The sequence below is a fragment of the Rattus rattus genome, chromosome 2 (assembly GCF_011064425.1).
Source record: "Rattus rattus isolate New Zealand chromosome 2, Rrattus_CSIRO_v1, whole genome shotgun sequence".
NCBI lineage: Eukaryota > Metazoa > Chordata > Mammalia > Rodentia > Muridae > Rattus > Rattus rattus.
Window position 1 is genome coordinate 32,485,434 of NC_046155.1, and position 7,086 is coordinate 32,492,519.

A 7,086-nucleotide genomic window follows, 5' to 3' on the forward strand; every position below is an offset into this window, starting at 1 on the left:
CTAGGCATCCTGGAGATTGCTATTACTCAGGAGCACCTGTTCTCCAGGCTTGAAGGCTAGCATCTCCAGGTAGGGGCAGTTGGCTGGGTTGAAAGCGCCACCCAAGTGGCAATTTCCACAGGCGGATGCTTTGCGCTTTTGATTCTTTCCAGTTCTTCTGCAAGGCCGCAGGTGCCGTTCTTATAGGCTTTCCTCTTTACTCCATTTTCTCCACCTGAAGGAGCCTTCAGGGAGGCCGGATGGGGCTTCTTCAAATCTTCTGGATCTAAGCAGCTCATCTGAGTCAATTGGATCCATGTTGTCATCCTCCAAGTCATTGGCTAAGAGGGTCCAGAGCTTGGCAGCAGCAGGATCCACCACGGGCTTCGCTACAGCTGTCTCCTGAGGGGCTCTGCCAGAGCATGACAAATACAGCGTGACATATACAGAAGCAAATGCTAGCAGCCAACCATTGAAATGAGAACGGGGTCCCCAATGGAGGAGTTAGAGAAAGGATTGAAGGAGCTGAAGGGGTTTGCAACCCCATAAGAACAACAATGCCAACCAACCAGAGCTCCTAGGGACTAAACCACCACCCAAAGAGTACACAGGGACAGACCCATGGCTCCAGCTGCATATGTAGCAGAGGATGGCCTTGTTGGGCACCAATGGGAGGAGAAGCCTTTGGTCCTACCAAGGCTCGATGCCCCAGTGTAGGGGAATGTCAGGGAGGCGGGAAAGGGTGGAGGAATGGGTGGGGGAACACCCTCATAGAAGAAGTGGGGGATGGAATAAAGGAGTTATGGATGGGAAACTGAATGGGAAAGGGGGAAAAGGATAACATTTGAAATGTAAAATTTAAAAAATCCAATAAAAAAGCCTTTATGTTGATGAAAGGCTTAAGGGGGCTAGAAGAATCCACTTCAAAGTTTGGCTTCTTGCTGGTGACCTGAACTGAGAGCCGGCTGTCACTGTGGTAGACCAGGTGTTCCTGGACAGATCGCACCTCCTCGCGGATTAAGGACTCTGCTGCGAGCTGCAACTCGTTTACTTCCACAAGGCCAGAAAGAGTTAGGGACGAGCGAGCACAGCCTAGAGGCTGTCTTTACTTTCTCATTGTTAACTACAGCTCTCTACAGAAGAAATTATCCTCCTGGCGGAAGGATTCGGGTCATCACACCCAGAACCCAGCACTGAGCAGAGACTGGAACTACACCCGGCACAATAAACTACAAAGCCCGAGTCTTCTTGTGTTTTGTTTTTGTTTTGTTTTGTTTTATTTTCTTTTGTTTTGTTTTGTTTCGAGACAGTGTTTCTTTGTGTAGCCCTGGCTGTCCTAGAGCTCAGTCTGTAAACCAGGACTACCTGAAACACACAGAGATCCGCCTGCCTCTGTCTCCAAGCTCTGGGTTCAAAGGCATTTGCCACCGCTGCCCAGGCGAACCTGGGTTCTTTACTGGCAGACTGCAGCAGCCGGTTGATGGTTTCCATAAGTACTTGGCGCTTGCTGGCCAGATAACCCTTGAAGTCTATCCAGTCTTTTAGGATCTCCTCAGGCGATGACTTGTCCCAGAAAACTTCTACAAGCTGGCCAGGGGCTCTGCCATTGCGGCAGTGCTGCAGGATCCAAAGGCTGCCCCTCCTAGCCTAAATACCCGCTCTGCAGACACGGGCTTCTTGTTTCCCTGGTTTAGTATTTTTATGGGATTCGAGAGTGTTTGAACAAGTGGGTCTTCCGATTCTCGTGCCTGCTCTTGGGACTCTTTTCCTCCTGCTGGGTTGCCATGCCCAATTTCAATATGATGGGTTTTGTTTTATCTTATATTTTATTTTGTCACGTTTGGTTGTCGTCTCTTAGAAGTCTTTTCATTTCTTATGAGAGTCAGAAAGGTATTGGGGGAGTGGGGCTGGAAGGAGTAGAGAGAAGGACTGGAAACTACAATCAGGATAGAATGTATGAGGAAAGAATCTTTTTTATTTTTATTTTTTTTTTAGAATCTATTTTCAATAAAAGAAAAAATGGAAAAAAGGATTTAGAGATCAGTCTGAATAGAGGCCAATTTTACATTTTATAGTAATCACTTTCGTGAGCATTTTCATATCATCCCTCCCAATTTCTTTACCTTTTAAGTAACTTAATATTGTGTAAATTATTTGGAAACTGCAGATGCATTGCAGTTTGGTGACATTAGAGCAGAGCCAAGCCTTGAAATACAGGTAGAGAAACATGTGGTATGGGACAATACTGTCCCCTACAGGTCATTAGCATGCTTTGGGCAAGACGGGCCCCACCCAAGCATCAGACTGTCCTGCAGCTTGAATCAGACCTGTCCTCTGTTTTCAAAAGGGCTGGAAGTAGTGACAAGGCATTTGGTCTCTGTCCACAGTCATCACCACTCATGAAGCTGGTGATCTGGAGTTACTCCTAGAGGATGGAAAGCAGGGTGAACCATCAGAGCCCAGAAGAACCACCCTGGGTAAGACAAGCCAAAGGGAGCCCGATTCCAGCATACCTCACCTCTGTGCCTAGAAAAGTGCTTAGAATGGGGTCACCAGGCTGACCACTAGGGATGCATTCTTTTTTTTTTTTTTTTTTTGGTTCTTTTTTTTTCGGAGCTGGGGACCGAACCCATTCTTAAGCTGTGCTTCTAGAGGAGATGTGCAAGCTGGCTGACGAGTGGTCAGTGGGAAGGAAGGGCCAAAAGAGAAGCCTCACTGGGCCACGAGAAGAACTAGACACCAGACCCTACAGTCAAGTTTTTCCCCATCTCATTCCAACTTGACTCATCCCCATCTTCTTCTTCTTTTTTTTAAAAGATTTATTTATTTATTATTATATATAAGTACACTGTAGCTGTCTTCAGACACACCAGAAGAGGGCATCAGATCCCATTATAGATGGTTGTGAGCCACTATGTGGTTGCTGGGAATTGAACTCAGGACCTCTGGAAGAGCAGTCAGTGCTCTCAACTGCTGAGCTATCTCTCCAGCCCCCTATCCCCATCTTCTTAACTTAGGCTTCGTTTTTCTTTTCTTATTTCTCTGTCCCATTTCCTATGTCCCATTCTGCAAGAGCAAAGCAAGGTTCCCAAAGCAAGGCTCCCAAAGCAGTCAGGCTGTTCTATGAATCAGCTTGGCTATTCTGGTAACATAACCCGTGAAGGCCCATGGCATGGTCTCTAGAGGATTGGTAGAGCCTGCTAAGCACCATCTCTGCGGTTGGTGAGTGTGGGACTGAAAGAGGTGACATTCATATGGTGACTCTGCCCAACAGTTGCTGATGATGGCAAGGCGAATGGTGGCATGAGTAGATGTTGCTTAGATGCTTCCAGACCAAATGGTTCCGATCAAGGGACACTGTACAGATGATGTGAAACTGACCTATGCCTCATAAGATGGGTGCATGCAATCGCAGAGCATTCTAGGTAGGGAAATTGGATGGGGCAAGGAGATGGCCTTCTCAGGGGTAAATTGAACTTGATGGTCTTGAATGAAAACAAACAAATGGCATTTGTAACCTTCTCTTCTGACATGGATTGGAGCCGACTCAATAGCCCATTTGTAGGCATCAGCTTGCTGCAGGAAATGCATCAGCCTATTCCCAAAGCACCACTGCCCTGTATAGATAGGGCTATCATGTATAATAAATACGTGGGAAAACTTAGGGAATGCAACATCTGTTCTGCACGCCGGACACCACATCATGTCCAGATGTTAACCCCACTACTCTGTGGCTGCTGCAAACATGGGCTGCAAACGTGTTTGGAAGGTTCGTTTCTTCCCAGTAAAAGTGTTCATCGTATCTCTTCATGCTTCACAGTATTTGTTTTCAAACATTCTAGGTAGGAAATTGAAAGAGACAGGAAGGAGGAAATGAAGGCAGACCTGAAGAATTGACAAAAGAGTCAGTAAAACCAGGCACATCACAAAATGGATATCATTGTTCAATCAACAATACTTTGAACTGATCAACTAAATAAAGCTATAAATACTTTATTTACTGTGTTTATTTTGCTATACATGTATGTAGACAGAAGATACACAAAGCCTTTCTAGGTTTAGGATCTGAGCAACCTCATAGGTGTTTGAGAAAATAAAATGTAGATTCTTTTATTGAATGTTTTTTTTTAATTATTTTTGCCTCTGTGTGTGTGTGTGTGTGTGTGTGTGTGTGTGTGTGTGTGTGTGTGTATGAATGGGCATGCATGTACTTCAGCACACTTATGGACATCAGAGGACAATCTGTGAGAATCAGTTCTATCTTCCCATCATATGTGCTCTGGGATCAAACTCAGGTAGTCAGGCTTGGCAGTAAGAGCCTTTCCCTAACTCGGAGCCACTTGGCTGGCCCCACTCTGGAGCATAAACTGGAGCAGTGACTCCTTCAGTGACCTTCTTGTGATTTAGAATAAACTCCTCATCAGACTCCTTGAGTCCCTACACAGATCACTTTTGTCACTTCTCGGAACCCGGCTTGTCACGAGTCCCCTCTGAAGTGGGAATTTCTGGTTTCCTTGGAGACTCGGTTGTGTCGTGTGATGTTTTCCTGGAAGCCGTCTTATGAGATGATGTTTTGCTGAGAAGGGACGCGGTGTCTTTCTGGAAGCTGCCTGGTGAAAGGGAATGCGACGTTTCGCTGGAGTGGACACTTGGGAGGACATGTGATGCTTGGAAAACATGTAACAACCCAACCATCAGTGAATGGCAGATACTCTTACACTGCTTAGCCTTGCTTTCTTCTCATCTTTACTTGTGGTAACTTTGTAGAGAAAAGAGGACCAAAGAACTTCTTGCCGGTTGGAGGAGCCTCACAGTTTCTGTGCTGTTACTGCTGATTCGTGTTTGGTGTTTTGCTACTGGACTGGACCGCAGACAACAGAGATTGGAATCTCCCTGAAGAATTACTTCTAAACAGGTCCACATCCCCTTTGTCCTCTTAGCCATCTTCCTCCCCTATCTTTGGTCAGTGAGCTATAAGAGAAGTTGAAGCATTTAAGAACCCTTATTAAAGTGGCTTTTGAAAAATATAAGTCCACACCCCCCATTCAGCATGGCCTTGTCAGGATTCTCACTCCATCTCACAATGTCCAACCTCCCAATCCCTTTATCTGGAGTGACCTTCTGATGCTGTACCTATCTTGCCTTTTCTGGACCCCTTATTTCTTCTGTACCTCAAGCAAGTTATCAATTGTTTAGTTCATTAATGTCTTATCACAATTGGGATTGCTTTTTGTTAATTTGGCTGTTTGCTATAGGGTCTTAGACTAGGGGGTGAGCATGGTCAAGGCAAGGACTTAGTCTACCTTTTGTGTCACTATCTCCTGCCCTCTGACTAGTATATGCCATACAGAAGAGTCCTTACATTGAACACGAACTTGCTAACATATGACCTTTGGTCTACCAAGAGCAGGTTCCTTTTGCCTGAATGGTTGGTGACCACTTGGTGAATGAATGAATGTACTGAAATTTGAGTTCCTACCACTAGGAGCAACAGAACGTTATAGTGATTTGTGTGCTGTTAGAATTTGCCCTTGTTTTTCCCTTGATCTCTTTTTATTCTAAATCGTTCTCAGACAGACCATTGAAATTCTCTAAGTACAAATTTTCTTTCATAAAGACATTCTTCTCTATTAAAACAGACAATCCGGGTCAGTTAAATGCAGATTTTTAAAGGCAACATTTCTCCAAGACAATTTAGTAAAACAGTAAAATTTATTTGCTTTGGGTTTCACTGAACCATAATTTAGACACATGAAAAATTTCCCACTTCAATGCATAATTTCATGAGATGTGGTGTTTCCATGACAACACAAAGGCCTTTCTTGCTCTTCTGTCGTCGGCTCTCTAGAGCCTGCTCTCTCAGGCAGCTACTGACTTCCCAGCTATCACACAGGTTTGTTTCCTCTACAGCTCTCCGTTTCAGCATTCTGCCTGAGATCTTGGGTGTCTCTTTGCTTTCCCTCAGCAGTGTTTCTACAATGGACCCATATTGCCAATTCTCAGATAATTGCTACCTCTTTGTACCCTTAGATGGAAGGGAGCTCAGGCTTTCTCAAGCTTCTCCAAAGACAGGGGTCTTCTTTGGAGGTGAGCGAGAAAGCTTGAAAGCACCAGAAGGTGGTATTGCATCCTGACTGAAGGGCCAGCCTTGTTGGCAGGACCAGTTGATAGCCAGCGCTGTATTTGCCCACTAAGCAAGCTTGGGTACCAATTGGCATAACTTGTCCGGCCTTCTCAGTTCAGCTGGGATGAGCAGGCTGCTTGACTTGAAGTTGCCTGCGGGACACATTGGTCAAGAATGTGAAATGTTACCGTCTCCTTAGGTGCCAGCAGCACTGGACTTTAGACATGGAGGAACTGCTCCTCCAATGTTCTTCTTTCTTCCCTTCCCGCTTCCTCTTCAACCATTTGTTCAACTCAGACTCTCTGTCACCGGATGGTTGCACCTTGGAAAGGAAAAGGAAACGCTTGGACCATGGAGTCCATTTGTTTCTGAAAATTAATTAACAGTTAATTTATGTATATTGGTTTGGTTTTCACTGGGGAAGGTGCACATGCCCGTGTATGGAGGCCAGAGGAAAACCCCAGGGGTCCTTCACTGATAGCTAACACTGAGCTTGTGTTTTTGAGACAGAGTCTCTCACGAGCATACGGCTCACCCGATTAGGGTAGGCTGGCTGGCCAGTGAGCCCCAGGGATCTGCCTGTCCACTTCCCCAGCCATGGAATTACAAGTCCACATCACCATATCTGTCTCTCATGAGGTTTGAACAGAGGCCTTCCACTTGCATGGTACACACTTTATTAACCCAGATGACAGAGTTATTTTCTTGACGCTAGGATAAAATATCTGGACAAGATCAACTGTGCTGGCTAGCTTTGTGTCAACCTGACACAAGCTAGGGCCATTTGGGAAGAGTACTCTCATTTGAGAAAACGCCTTCATAAAATATGCCTGTGGGCGAGTCTGTAGGGCATTCTCTTGATTAATGGTTGATGTGGGAGGGTCCAGCCCATTGCAGACAGGGCTGACCTCTGAGCAGGTGGTCCTGGATGGGCATGAGAAAGCAGGCTGAGCAAGCCATGGAGAGCAAGCCAGTAAGCACTG

The 7,086-nt window shown here is 45.6% G+C and overlaps 1 pseudogene; it reads right to left on the reverse strand.

The window, feature by feature from the left end:
- On the reverse strand, nucleotides 1–6,268 carry LOC116893051 (annotated as a pseudogene).
- Nucleotides 6,269–7,086: the final 818 nt, after the last annotated feature.